The 15,510-nt window shown below is 44.9% G+C and overlaps 1 protein-coding gene across 1 annotated transcript in view; it reads left to right on the top strand.

The window, feature by feature from the left end:
- LOC137430005 (scavenger receptor cysteine-rich domain-containing protein DMBT1-like) overlaps nt 1-8,292 on the top strand; it is a 188,904-nt gene extending 180,612 nt beyond the window's left edge. Inside the window, exon 37 of the mRNA XM_078780034.1 lies at nt 6,787-8,292. The gene's annotated coding sequence lies outside the window, so the exon portion shown is untranslated. The remainder of the gene's footprint in view (nt 1-6,786) is intronic.
- Nucleotides 8,293-15,510: the final 7,218 nt, after the last annotated feature.

The following is a 15,510-nucleotide window of genomic DNA, read 5'->3' as shown; positions in this document are numbered from 1 at the left end:
GGACCTTGGTCACAGGGCACCTATGCCCCACAGGTGAACCACACTAGTCGGCCCTGTGAGCCATAAATAAATAAAAATGGACACGTTTTGTGCTTTTTATTATGACAAATAGGCCGCCAGCAAAGAAGATGACAACACCAGGAAGATAACAATAGCCAGCAGAGGGAGCCGAAGAGGAAGACCAGCACCAGGGTTTGTTGTTTTTATTTTATTATTGAACTATGATGACTGTGCACCGATTGGTGCTTGAGGGTGCTTTGGTGCGTTGTTGGGTGCTTCATGGTGCGTCGATGCAGAGCAGACTGTCTCCCCTCCCCCAAAAGAACAATCACAGGTCCTGGGTTAGTTTTGTAAATAAAATAGCGTCATTGTAAATAATGCGCCCCCACCGTAAATGTTTAGTTTGAAGACAATTCCGCAATTCGGTTAGTTGTTAAAAAATTATTCGGTTAAAAAATTCGGTTAAAAAAACATTTCCTTCTCTGTTCTCATTCGTTTATTCATTCTTATTCGTTCGTTCGTTCTTCGACCACGTGTTTCTCCCCCATTTCCCCAGATAGTTTTCACTCATTAACCTTCAATGTTTACACTTTCCCCTCAAGTTATGTATTCCGTCATATTTTATAACACCTTTTTCTTCTTCTTCTTTAAAAGGCTGCTTTCGACTTGCTCACCAAATCAATTCATCCCAAAAAAAATATCCATCTCCTATAGTGCCTTTGTTCTACATTCCCTAAACTCTCCTGCACTCCATCCTCCATCCAGCGTCCTTAAACGTATTTTTAACTCGAAGGTCACAAGAAACTCATTTTGCAATAAATGTTCGTTTCCCATAAATCGTACACTTTCAAAAATCCAATCTCACCCCTCCCCTCCAAATCTTCCCCATAACCCCTCCCCTCCAAATCTTCCCCATCACCCCTCCCCTCCAAATCTTCCCCATCACCCATCCCTTTCAAATCTCCCCCCTTGCCCCCTCCCTCCTAAACTACTCCCTCACCCCTCCCCGCCAAGACGCCCCCTCGCCCCTCCCCTCCTAGACTCCTGCCTCACCCCTCCCCTCCAAATCTCCCCCATATCCCATCCCTTTCAAATCCCTCCCCTTGTCCCTTCCCTCCCAAACTCCCCCCTCACCCCTCCCCTTCAAATCTCCCCACCCTCATTGCTTCTCAATTTCCCCCCGCTCACTCCCCCTCCTCAAAGCGTCCTCCCCGCTTCTTCCCCCTTCAAACTCTCACCTCCATCTCCCCCAACCTTCTGCCTCGCTCTTCCCCCTCCTCAAATAACACCTCATTGTGGCTCACCCAATCACCATCAAACCTTTTGTCCGCCCCATCCTTCCCTTTCTCCGAGCTATTCTGAAATCTCTGACACACCTTCAACAGCTCTCCCTACCTCTTCCACCTCTTCCACATCTTACCCTACCCCTCCTCCCCCCTGTTCTGTATCTGATGCTCCCCCTTCCTCTTCATTAACGGTATGGACCTCAAACATCCGGGGCCTTCGTTCAAACTTAACTGATCTCTCCATACAGGTTGCTTCTGTCAAACCAGACGTGATCTGCTTAACAGAAACTTTCCTCCTTTATGATGTCTCTGATTCCATAGTATCTCTCCCGGGCTACTCCCTCCTCCGGTATGATAGACCTGAGCCTCGTCCTGGAGGCGGGGTTGCTATCTTTATCAAAAACTCTCTTCCTCACTCGCCCTGCACTGCACTCTCTCCACCTCACCCCCAGGAATACCTCTGGCTACGGCTTCCCCTTCGCTCCCACCTCTTGTTCATATGTGTGTTGTACCGTCCACCAAACAGTGATGACTCCATCTACATCTCGCTGTCTGATGATATGGACCAACTTCTATCTACTCATCCCAACTCTCTCTTCCTCATATGTGGTGATTTCAACTGTCATCATGCCAGTTGGCTGGGTGTGGGTACCTCTCTCACCAGCCATGGCTCCTCAGCAAAGGACTTCTGCGACTCACTGGGACTGACACAATCTGTCAATTTCCCGACCCGGATCTCAGTCAACGGAACATCTTCTCTTCTGGACTTGGTTATGACTAACTTCCCTGAAAATGTCTGCTGCTCTTCTTCTGCTCCGATCGGATCATCTGATCATGTCCTTGTTAAAGTGGACATCTCTCTGACCATCCTCAGGGAGCCTGCTCAGCGTCGACGAGTCTGGCATTTCACTCAGGCCAACTGGCACGGTCTTCAAGCAGCCATCAATCATCTGGACTGGTCTCCCATCTCTACCACCTCTGACATCAACTCATCCTGGGAATTCTTCCAAAGTAAATTGCTCTCTCTCATGCACAGATTTATCCCATCTCGTCTTCAGTTGTCATACCCTTCCTCCCGTCCATGGTACACGGAATCTTGTGGTGAGGCTGTTGCCCAGAAACAACTTGCCTTCGTCTCCTGGAAAGCAAATCCAACGGAAGGAAATCTCATTTCCTTTCACAAAGCCCGAAACAAGTGTGTGTCCACCCTCAGGAGAGCCAGGAAACAATATCTCTCCGTTCTCAAGACCGAACTCTCTTATCTGTCTCCCTCTTCCAAATCCTGGTGGCGTCTGGTCAAATCCGTTTCTGGTGTTTGTTCCCCCTCCATCCCCTCCCTTACCTCAAACGGCTACACAGCTGACTCTGCACGTGAAAAAGCTGAATGCCTCAACTCTGTGTTTGCCTCTAAATCTTGTGTCCCAAACCCATCCCTCTCTGTACCCACCATACCCAGTCGTACCCTGCTGCTCCTGGACTCCGTGTCCTTTCCTCCTGACAAGGTGGAAAAGTTTCTGTCAACCCTCGACTCTGATTCTGCAACTGGACCCGACGGCATCAGCCCACGGGTCCTAAAATCCTGCTCTGCTGCTCTATCTCACCCTCTCTCTGTTCTCTTCACCCTCTCTTTTGCTCAAGGTCAACTGCCATCTGCTTGGAAATCAGCCAACATCACCGCTTTGCACAAAAAAGGTGCAAAAACAGATCCTAGCAACTACAGACCAATCAGCCTTCTCCCAATTATCAGCAAAGTCATGGAATCCATCATTGCTTCTGATATGAAATCTTTCCTCTTCTCCAATGGCTTGATCTCTGATCATCAATTTGGTTTCAGACCAGGTCACTCTACTCTGGACATGCTGCTTCTGCTGTCTCAACAATGGATGGAGGTCCTCAATGCCAAACAGGAAATTAGAGCTGTCTCCCTCGACATATCACGTGCCTTCGACACGGTCTGGCACCCCGCTCTGCTCACCAAACTCTCCTCCTTTGGTATCCATGGAAATCTCCACGCATGGCTGGCGGACTTCCTCTCTAGTCGTCGTCAACGTGTGGCCCTGAATGGGTTTCTCTCATCTCCTCTTCCTGTTCAGGCTGGAGTTCCCCAAGGCAGTGTTCTGGGCCCCGTGCTTTTTCTGGTCTTCATCAATGATCTCTCTGACTCTCTCGAAAATCCTCTCTATCTCTTTGCTGATGACTCCACTCTCTGCCGCTCCATTCCTCTTCCCTCAGATCGGCAGTCTGCTGCCTCCTCACTCTCTGAAGACCTGGACAAAATCACAGACTGGTCAAACAAGTGGAACATGTCTTTCAATCCTGACAAATCTCACACTCTTACTATGTCTCTCCGAAAAGATCGACTGGACAACCCTCCCATCTACTTTCTCAACAATCCTCTCCAAGAAGTTCTGTCGCTCAAGATTTTGGGTCTCACTATCTGCCATGATCTTTCTTGGGAAAACCACATTTCCAAGCTGGCCTCCAAAGCCAGTCGCCGACTGGGCATCCTGCGTCGTGTGAAGTCCTTCCTCGGCACACCTGAGCTCCTCACCACATACAAGGCTTTCATCCGCAGCTCAATGGAATACTGTTCTCCCCTATGGGCCGGTGCTCCTGCCTCACACCTAGCTCGGCTTCACGCTGTTGAAACCAAAGCTTTCAGAATTATTGGAATCTCCCGCGATGAAGCTATCTCTGAGGGCCTTTCACTCACTCACCGCAGGCAGGTAGGTGGTCTTTCTGTCTTCTACCGACTCCTCTCCGGCCTTGCACCCCCAGCTCTCTCTGTGCTCTGTCCCCCAAATATTCCTACAGGTCGCACAAGATCTGCCAGCAACCCTCTGATGGTTAAACTGCCGAAATCTCGGCTCTCCGCTCACCTTCACTCTTTCATTCCTCTTTTCTCCCGCCTCTGGAACAAACTCCCTCACTCCCTTCAATCCCACTCCTCCCTCCAGGTCTTTAAAACAGCTGTTCACCACCATCTCTTATCTTCCCCCATCCAAAACCTTGATCTTTTCTACCCCCGCTAATTCACCCCAGATCCACCTTGTTTGAAATTCCAACTTCTTTCCTGGAAGTCCTGGCAGTGTCCATATGTTTTATACCTCTCCCACTGCCCCCTTCCCACGCCCCCCCCCCCCCAAAGCCCTCGCCCTCTCTCAGATCTCTCGATGTCTCCATGTCTCTCGGTCCCTGCTCTCAAATGTTGTGTTTGTGTCCTTCCCCCTCTCTCCCCATCTTGTCTACCGCTCCCTATGTTATGTTTTATGTGTCGGTTTGTCTTTCTGTGTGTTCATGTGATTAATGTTCGCTCTTTCACGAGCCTCGATATTGTATACAAAAAAAAAAAAAAAAAAAAAAAAAAAAAAAAAGTTGTGGGCGTGAATCTGTTCGGCAGGGTGCAATGGAGCAGCTGGACATATTTATTTATGTTTTAAAACTGTCACACTCAGGTTCAGGTTAAATGGAGAGGGAACTACCCCTACGTGCCACACTAAACATAAAGGTAATAGGCCCGGGACGTGCCTAAGAGGAGGAGGGTGCAGTGTTGTGGAAATGAGGATTGTGTTTTTGTTATTGTTTTATTGTGGACCCTCCTTCCTCCAGTTGTGTATAAAGGTCAAAGTGCGTCCCGTAATTAGGTCATAAACAATCACGTTAGCCAATCATAGATTTCCGCCTTGTTGACAGTTATTTCCTTATTCTGTGTAGGTTAAGGCTCTGTTCCCACTAGTTGACATTCTCCATTGCACCAAGTGAAATAAGGCAGATCCCCATTCATTTTCATTCTCAAAGCCCCATTCCTAAAGCCTTTCCTGCCACCTGCATTCCCCGCAGCTGCTGGGCGGTTTTCACCGCGACTCCATTAGCCACGAGGTAGGCTTGGAGAAGAAGGGGGAGGAGCCGCCAAATCAAGGGCGGAGCCAGAGAGCCCATGCCGACCAATCAGGGCCGAGGCGAGCTCACCGATGGGCGTGTTCTAGAGGCCGGCGGCTTGATCGCCCGCGGGTTATAAAAAGCGCGCGCGGAAGCCTTTGGGAGGGAGAGTGAGAGATACGGCAGAAGTGCCAAGTGCCAAGTGTGAAGGGCCAAGTAGAACAAGTGCCAAGTGTGCAGTGCCAAGTGCGAAAGAACAAGTGCGAAGTGCCAAGTGCGAAGTGCCAAGTGAGAAGCGCCAAGAGAGAGTTGCACAGAGGTGCCAAGAAAGAGTTCTAAGGAGCAAAGGAGAGCGCACGGTGCACCGGAGGAGCTTCGCCGTGCAGTTTGGAACCGCAGCGGTTTGGCGATCCCAGCTCGAGTATTGACGGCGGCTGTCCGCTTCCAGCCCGACCGATCCCCGCTGAACCTTCCTCTCCCGCCAAGCTATTCCTCCTTCCAATCAATTCCTGCCTGCAAATTCCCCATTCGTGTGAGTCCGTCTTTGTTTGTCTTGTCCTTGGGTTTCTAAGTAAGACTGCATAGGTAAGCTAGAATTTTCACTGTCTCCTTGATTTCTTCTGTAAATTATTTTATTATCCTTCCTTCTCCTTGGTTTCTTTTGGTTGTAAATAGCAAATAAATTATATTCGTATTTCCCACTTCTGGCTTCCTCTTCTTCAAATCCGTGTCGCCTTTGTCTTTTCCCCATTGAATATCTGTGGCACGATTTGGCCCACGTTTAAGGAATCGGGTTTTAGTCATTGTTAATAGTTCGGGCCGCGGCCGCCATCCGCTCGGCAAATCAACACCTGATCCGCGGTCCGCAACAATATTATAGGGATGTCCTCATATTTGAATGATGGCTTTTCTTCAAATCAGTTTATTTCAGCTGCACACTGATTATTTTTTGTCGAAACAGAAAAAGGTGACATTTTACTTCATACATTTTTATTAAGTAGGGGTATCTCTAAAATCCATCATTAATTCACTCAACACCTCAAACCTGACATTCTGACCAAATTTGAAGAAATTCTGATGATTCGTTTTTGAGTTATAACAAGTTTATGAATAGTCATGAGAGCATAGACTATAGAGTTTGCCAGTGTTTTTAAAACAGATTTTTAGGGATATTTAGGCCAAAAAATCCACTTCCGGTTATGAAAAAGGTACTTCCGGTTTAGCAAATGATTGACCTTTGACAATTAGACCCATATTTTCTGGAAAAATAGTTCAATTTTCAGATTAAAAGGATTGAAATTCTGAAAGAACATACATCATAGAGTAAGTATTTTGACATGAAAAAATTAAAAAATATATTTTACTCAAATTTTACCCCACTCGGCCCCTAAATGACCTTTGTTCATTATCGACACATTTTATTCAACAAAAGAGCTAAATGCCTCCTCACCTTGTTTTATCCTTTCCGACATTGTGCACTTCACACTCCTTGAGCCATGTGTTGATCATGTGAACTCCCATGTCCCAATATATACTGACCTTTACAAAAGTAACAAAAGACATGATCACATCTGGTTTCATAATAACAACATATATTCTCCCATTTATATTTATTTTACAGGTGATGAGGAAAACCGTGGAAGCTTTATCAAGAATTCTGGGAATAAACAATTTTGGTGTTTTCATCACTTTGATGAAATTTGTGCAAAATTTGTGCAAAATAATGCTTCTATTGGTACAATTTGCTTCTATTGGTACAATTTGCTTCCATTGGTACAATTTGCTGCCATTGGTACAATTTGCTTCTGTTGGTACAATTTGCTTCTATTGGTACAATTTGCTTCCATTGGTACAATTTGCTTCCATTGGTACAATTTGCTTCCATTGGTACAATTTGCTTCCATTGGTACAATTTGCTTCCATTGGTACAATTTGCTTCCATTGGTACAATTTGCTTCTGTTGGTACAATTTTCTTCTAGTGGTACAATTTGCTTCCATTGGTACAATTTGCTTCCATTGGTACAATTTGCTTCTGTTGGTACAATTTGCTTCCATTGGTACAATTTGCTTCTGTTGGTACAATTTTCTTCTAGTGGTACAATTTGCTTCCATTGGTACAATTTGCTTCCATTGGTACAATTTGCTTCTGTTGGTACAATTTGCTTCTATTGGTACAATTTGCTTCTATTGGTACAATTTGCTTCCATTGGTACAATTTGCTTCTATTGGTACAATTTGCTTCTATTGGTACAATTTGCTTCCATTGGTACAATTTGCTTCTATTGGTACAATTTGCTTCTATTGGTACAATTTGCTTCTATTGGTACAATTTGCTTCTATTGGTACAATTTGCTTCTATTGGTACAATTTGCTTCTATTGGTACAATTTGCTTCCATTGGTACAATTTGCTTCCATTGGTTATGACTAAAAATATGAAATTCTACAATTCCTTTGTACTGTATAATTGGGTATTGTCAATAATCCACCAAGAATGTGATTTAATCAACAGATAAAATATATGGGTTTGATTGAACCCTTTTATTCATGAAATATTTTCTCAAATGGTCTTTGACTTGCTCTGTTGTGAAAAATATTTTAAAATAAATAAATAAACATGAAGTCCTCTTTCATTGTCATTGAATTATAGAGTAATCTGAACACTGTATGATTTAAAATAGCGTGTGCTTGTGTACTTGTGCATGCATGTGTTCATGCATATGTGTGCGTGGAAGCGCATTGTCACGTGAACAGCTCCCACTGAAAAGTGCGCTTTCACTATCTAGGCAGGTACTGACCAAGCTTGAGCTATCACGCCACAGATTAACCCATCAATCTGCAGGTTGTGTGAATCGATGCCCTAGTGGTGGGCATCGGTCATCGTCCGTGAGTCTTGTAACATGTGGGTACCAAACTCAACACCACAAATACTTTAATCCTCCAAGAATGTCAATCAAACCGAAACCATTGGCGTGGCAAAAAGGCATGACGACAAGGAACATCACGTCACTTTTCAGAAAGAAATACAGATTTCAGAAAAAATTACATTTTTAAAATGTCTTTGTTACAGTGTATTACATGGCATTATATATGTAGTCTTTAAAAAAAATAAAAATTGAAATTCGACTAAAAATAACTGTGTACTAGTTTTCTGAAAATCGTCACACCTCCCTGACGGACCCTGTACTTTATTACAGGCATGAGGATGAGGAACTAAATCCCGGACACAAAAATACCCAGTAAATGCAATTCTTGGGTAAAATGTCATGGGCATAGAAAAGGCCCCTTTATATAAGGGTATGTGCCATGTGGCAAAGTATAGAAAAGAAGGGACATTCCATTGCTTGTCGAAAATCCCAAACACGACAAAATAGGGGGCGTTCAAGAAATCTCGTGTGCATGCTGGACGACCCTTGTGTTCTGAAGAGGACCAAGTAATGCTCTAGAAAAGTTCATATGTCCCTCTGTTCATATGTTGCTCTGCATTTTCAGTCCCTCTGTAAAAGCTGCATACAGAGAAACGATCCTTTATATAAAGGGAGGGGCGCTTTGCACCTCCCTTTGATACTTCAACAATAGATACATATTCCACAAGAAACTAAACCCTCGGCAAAGATCCCACAAATACTACAGTCATTAGATACAAACCAGGTAAGTGAGAAAGAATGACACCTGGTGTAGAACCCCAGGATAATGATGACAGTGATTGAGATGGGGGGGGGGGGGAGGAGGGGGGGGGGGGTGAGGGGATATCAGATTTGGAGTTTGTGTGAGTGGCTGTACCAGACTGGACAATGTCCCGAACTGAGAGAGGCAGGCTCAGAAGAGCAGAACTTTTCAGCAGTAAGAGAGTGAAAAGTAAGCATCTTTGTATAGCAGCTCCCCTCTCCCTCCAAACTGATCGCCCTTTATGAATCACTGCGACACACTTAAATAGATAGTGCCACACTTATAAGTAAGGAAATATCAGTGCAATAAAGGTAAGAAAAATACTTTTACTAATAATGATAAAGTTTATCCAATAATGCGATGGCAACGTTGATGATGGCGAAGATAAAGACGAGTTGATGGAGATGATCATGACAATGCTGATGTTGAATGCCCAGGCAAAAATTAGCCAAAAATTACTGTAACATACTCCTGCATACGTATTAGTATTTTAGAGTACAATTATCGTACTCTGATATCGTTCTAGTCGATTCCAAGGTAACTTTGAATACTCCAATTGGTGTAATATACTTCTAGTCATTTAAGGTAAGAAATAGAGAGAAAGAGAGAGGGAGATAAAGAAAGAGAACGAGAAAGAGAGACAGAGAAAAAATGGCATTAAAGTTAAAGTTGTATTTCTTGTCCTCCAAACAATACTTCTCTTCTCCAGCCAATGGATCAGGCCGCAATCACAGCATTCAACGCTTACTACCTGCGAGGCACCTCTTTTCTCTTTTTTTTTTTTTTTTGGTATGGAAGATTGAGGCTCGTGTAAGAGCTAACGTTAATGACAAGAAAAAACAAAGGGACACATAAGACAATAAAGGGAGTGGGAGACAAGATGGGGAGAGAGGGGGAAGCACACAAGTACAACATTTGAGAGCAGAGACATCGGCAGATCTGTGGGAGGGAGAGGGCTTGGGGAAAGAGGCACGGGAAGGGGGGGGGGTGGGGGAGGTAAAAACCACGTGGACACAGCGAGGACTTCCAGGAAAGAAGTCGCTATTTCATAAAAGTTGATCTGGGGTGAATTAACAGGGGTAGAAAGATCAAGGTTTTGGATTGGGGAAGATAAGAGATGGTGGTGAACAGCTGTGTTAAAGAACTGGAGGGAGGAGTGGGATTGAATAGAGTGAGGGAGTTTGTTCCAGAGGTGGGAGAAAAGAGGAATGAAAGAGTGAAGGTGAACAGAGAGTCTTGATTTCGGAAGCTTCACCAGAAGAGGGTTGCTGGCAGATCTTGTGCGACCTGTAAGAGTAATTGGGGGACAGAGCGCAAGCAGGGCAGGGGGGGCTAGGACAGAGAGGAGTCGATAGAAGACAGAAAGACCACCAACCTGCCTGCTGTGAGTGAGTGAAAGGCCCTCAGAGTTTGCTTCATTTTGGGAGAGTCCAATGATTCTGAAAGCTCTTGGTTTCAACAGCATGAAGTCGAGCTGGGTGTGAGGCAGGAGCACCAGCCCAGAGGGGAGAGCAGTATTCCATTGAGCTGCGGATGAAAGCCTTGTATGTGGTGAGGAGCTCAGGTGTGCCAAGGAAGGACTTTGCTCGACGGAGGATGCCCAGTCGGCGACTGGCTTTGGAGGCCAGCTTGGAAATGTGGTTTTCCCAGGAAAGATCAGGGCAGATTGTGAGACCCAAGAGTTTGAGTGACAGAACTTCTTGGAGCGGATTGTTGAGAAAGTATATGGGAGGGTTGTCCAGACGGTCTTTTCGGAGAGACATCGTGAGAGTGTGAGATTTGTCAGGATTGAAAGACATGTTCCACTTGTTTGACCAGTTTGTGATTTTGTCCAGGTCTGCAGAGAGTGAAGAGGGTGCAGACTGCCAATCTGATGGATGAGGTATGGAGCGGCAGAGAGTGGAATCATCAGCAAAGAGACAGAGAGGATTTTCGAGAGTCGTATAGATCATTGATGAAGACCAGAAAAAGCACTGGGCCCAGAACACTGCGTTGGGGAACTCCAGCCTGAGCAGGAAGGGGAGAAGGGAGAAATCCATTCAGGGCCACATGTTGACTTCTAATAGAGAGGAAGTCTGCAAGCCATGCATGGAGATTTCCATGGATACCATAGGAGGAAATTTTGGTGAGCAGAGCGGGGTGCCAGACCGTATCGAAGGCATGTGATATGTCAAGGGAGACCGCTCTGATTTCCTGTTTGACATTGAGGCCCTCCATCCATTGTTGAGACAGCAGAATCAGCATGTCCAGAGTAGAGTGACCTGGTCTGAATCCAAACTGATGATTGAAGATCAAGCCATTGGAGAAGAGGAAAGATTTGATATCCGAAGCAATGATGGGTTCCATGACCTTGCTGATAATTGGGAGCAGGCTGATTGGTCTGAAGTTGCAAGGATCTGTTTTTGCACCTTTTTGTGTGAAGCGGTCATGTTGGCTGATTTCCAAGCTGATGGCAGGTGACCTTGAGCAAAAGAGAGGGTGAAGAGAACAGAGAGAGGGTGTGAAAGAGCGGCAGAGCAGGATTTTTGGACCCATGGGCTGATGCCATCTGGTCCAGTTGCAGAATCAGAGTCGAGGATTGACAGAAACTTCTCCACCTTGTCAGGATAGAAGGACACAGATTCCAGGAGCAGCTGGGTTCGACTGGGTACTGTCGGTACAGAGAGAGACGGGTTTGGCACACTAACTTTTAAAGCAAACACAGAGTCGAGGCATTCAGCTTTTTCACATGCGGAGTCAGCTGTGGAGCCATTTGAGGGAAGTGATGGAGGGGGAACAAACACCAGAAACAGAATTGACAAGACGCCACCAGGATTTGGAAGATGGAGACAGGTTTGAGAGTTCACTCTTCCCTCAGGAGAACCAGGAAACAATATCTCTCGACTCTCAAGACACACACTTGTTCCAAGCTTTGTGAAAGGAAAAGAGATTGCCTTCCGTTGGATTTGCCTTCCAGGAGGCGAAGGCAAGTTGTTTCAGGGCAACTGTCTCATCACAAGCTTCTGTGTACCATGGACGGGAGGAAGGGTATGACAACTGAAGAGGAGATGGGATAAATATGTGCATGAGAGAGAGCAGTTTACATTGGAAGAATTCCCAGGATGAGTTGATGTCAGAGGCAGTAGAGATGGGAGACCAGTCCAGATGATTGATGGCTGCTTGAAGACCATCCAGATGATTGCTATGAAGATTTGAGACTTCTGGCAGTCTCTTAACACTATGAAATCCATTGAGAACATCGCTTAGGTCTGGAGGGACGATGCGGATAACTGCCTGAACGGGGTTTGGAGGAAGGTTTAGTCGGATCAACGAGTTCATTGATCCAGCCAAGCATTCATCAACGACTTCATGGGATTCAAACCGTAGCTGCACAATTAAATCGCCAAGATGGCCAACAAAGTGGGATTCGCCGAAGTCAAATATAGTATTCTGATTACTGCACTTGATTGTTGCTGTAACATTACTCCAGTATACTCAGATATACTATCATTGCGACTGCACCATTACTGAAGTATACTCCAATATACTCTGATTGCCACTGCACCATTACTCCACTATACTCTAATATACTATCATTGCGACTGCACCATTACTTCAATATACTTTAATATACTGTCGTGCGACTCCAGTTAACACCAGAGACCATGGGTAGGCCTAAACAGTTTTAATTGAGGCGACGACCAAACACGGATTTGACTATCAAATGCGGGAGGAAGAAGGAAAATGGAAGGCTGCGGTAAAAGCACTTACCTTGGTGAAACGACGGCAGCTGCAGGGAAATTAATGCATGCGACACCCAATTTAAATGTACAAAAATAAAGATTTATTCACGGACCCGATTACAATGAAACGCGACGGCAATCAAATAAACTAAATCCTATAGTTGGGATCCCACACACCAGACCTCAAATACAAATGAGGGACAAGAATCACCAAAAGAAAAACGTTCGTTATGTTTGGGGGAAATGGGTAATGGCCTTATCTGGTCTTGTCGTCTTGTCTTTGGCTGCCGTCCAACACGGCTCCGTTCGGCCCCGATGCACCCACGAGGTCCCTCGCTCCAGCACCATAGCACCGAACACCGCTCCAAGCACAAGCACCGCTCCAAGCACCACGAGGTCCCACAGCAGGAAAAGCACCACGCGTCCAACGCAGGCTAGCGGCTCCAAGCGAGGTCGATCTTCACACACGATCGGCCTGCCACGTCCCAGTCAGCTCTCCCGAAGCAAACGTGCAAGAAGCAAGTGAACTCCACTCGGGCTATGACTCAACTCAACTCGGGCTGCGCAAGACGAAGCGCCGGATGTCCAAAAGGGCCAGCTGCGCAAACACGAGCACGAACCGCAAGAGCTGCAAGAGACGCCAGAGCATGACCTGCAAGATTGCAAGAGAGAAAATGGCGTTCGGCACTCCCCTAAGTAACCTTCCCGCGGTGGTGGCGTCAGCCCTGGCGCGCCACCCAATCAGTGCCCTCCACCGAATCGTTGGCTGGAGATTCACGCCTACCACGCCACCCCAACACTCATTCCGTGTAACCTGGTCATAGCGCGTGGCCACTCGGTGTGGTTAGGACTGTCGGAGGTGTAATTGGCGGCGGCCATCATCGGCGGTGCCCCGGCCTGGTTTCCTTTTCTGTTCGTCTTTCACAGTCATGTCAGGGAAGGGGGTTATTTAGTGTTGCAATAACGATCCTACCGAAGTGTATACAGGTGTGCATTGCCATAAGGGACAAAGGTTTAGCTACCAGGTGTGACACACAGGGGCGATACTCTTTAATCCCTACGCTACTTATCACTCGAACATCCTGGTATGCTCACAGGTATACTCTTAACCAACAAAACGCCTACACATGAAACTTATTACAGGTCAGATTCCTTACCGCGACAGACGAAGCACGTTACCTACACAGATCTATCTGGCTCTACATATCACTACCCTACCGAAATAACAATTACCATCATTGCTACTGCACCATGACTGCAATATACTCGAATATACTCTGATTGACACTGCACCATTACTCCACTATACTCTAATATACTATCATTGCTACTGCAACATTACTACAGTGTACTCCAATATACTCTGATTGCTGCAGCACCATTTCTACAAATTTTTTTTTGTTTTGTTTTTTGTTTTTTTTGTATACAAGATCGAGGCTCGTGAAAGAATTTACTCCAATATACTATCATTGCAACTGCACCATTACTACAGAATACTCTAATGTACTCTATTCGCCACTGCACCATTACTATAGTATACTCCAATATACTCTATTTGCTACTGCACCATTATGACAGTATACTCCACTATACTCTAATATACTATCATTGCTACTGTACCACGACTACAGTATACTCGAATATACTCCGATTGCTTCTGCACGATTACTACAGTATACTCCAATACACTTTATTTGCTACTGTGCCATTACGACAATATACTATATTTGCTACTGCACCATTGCTCCACTTTACTCTAATATACTCTGATTGTGACTGCACCATTACTACAGTATACTCTAATATACTATATTTGCTACTGCACCATTACTACAGTATACTCCACAATACTCCAATATACCATCATTGCTACTGCATCATTACTACAGTATACTCCACTATACTCCAATATACTATCATTGCTACTGCATCATTACCACAGTATACTCCACTATACTCCAATATACTATCATTGCTACTGCATCATTACTACAGTATACTCCACTTTACTCCAATGTACTATCATTGCTACTGCATTATTACTACAGTAGTACAGTATACTCCATTATACTCTATTTTCTACTGCACCATTACTACAGTATACTCCAATATACTCTATTTGCCACTGCACCATCACCACAGTACACTCGAATATACTCTATTTGCTATTGCACCATTGCTACAGTGTACTCCAATATACTCCATTTGCTACTGTGCCATTACTACAATATACTATATTTGCGACTGCACCATTACGACAGAACACTCCAATATACTCTATTTGCTACTGCACCATCACTACAGTATACTCAAATATACTCTATTTGCTATTGCACCATTACTACAGTGTACTTCAATATACTCTATTTGCTACTGCACCATCACTACAGTATACTCGAATATACTCTATTTGCTATTGCTCCATTACTACACTATACTCTAATATACTCTATTTGCGACTGCACCATTACTACAATACACTCCAATATACTCGATTTGCTACTGCACCATCACTACAGTATACTCGAATATACTCTATTTGCTATTGCACCATTACTACAGTGTACTCCAATATACTCTATTTGCTCTTGCACCATCACTGCAGTATACTCGAATATACTCTATTTGCTATTGCACCATTACTACAGTGTACTCCAATATACTCAAATTGCTCCTGCACCATTACTACAGTAAATTAGAATATACTCTGATTGCCACTGTACCATCACTACAGTATACTCGAATATACTCTATTTGCTATTGCACCATCACTACAGTGTACTCCAATATACTCTATTTGGGATCATCACGTTAGTATACTGTGGTTGATACAGGAATCATCACGTCAGTATACTCTGGTTAATACTGGGATCATCACATCAGCATACTCTGGTTTATACTGGGATCATCACGTCAGTATACTCTGGTTGATACTGGAATCATCACGTCAGTATA

This window comes from Myxine glutinosa, chromosome 6 (genome assembly GCF_964187855.1).
Source record: "Myxine glutinosa chromosome 6, kmMyxGlut1.1, whole genome shotgun sequence".
NCBI lineage: Eukaryota > Metazoa > Chordata > Myxini > Myxiniformes > Myxinidae > Myxine > Myxine glutinosa.
The sequence above is the reverse complement of the archived record's forward strand: the minus strand, read 5'-3'. Positions and strand labels throughout refer to the sequence as shown.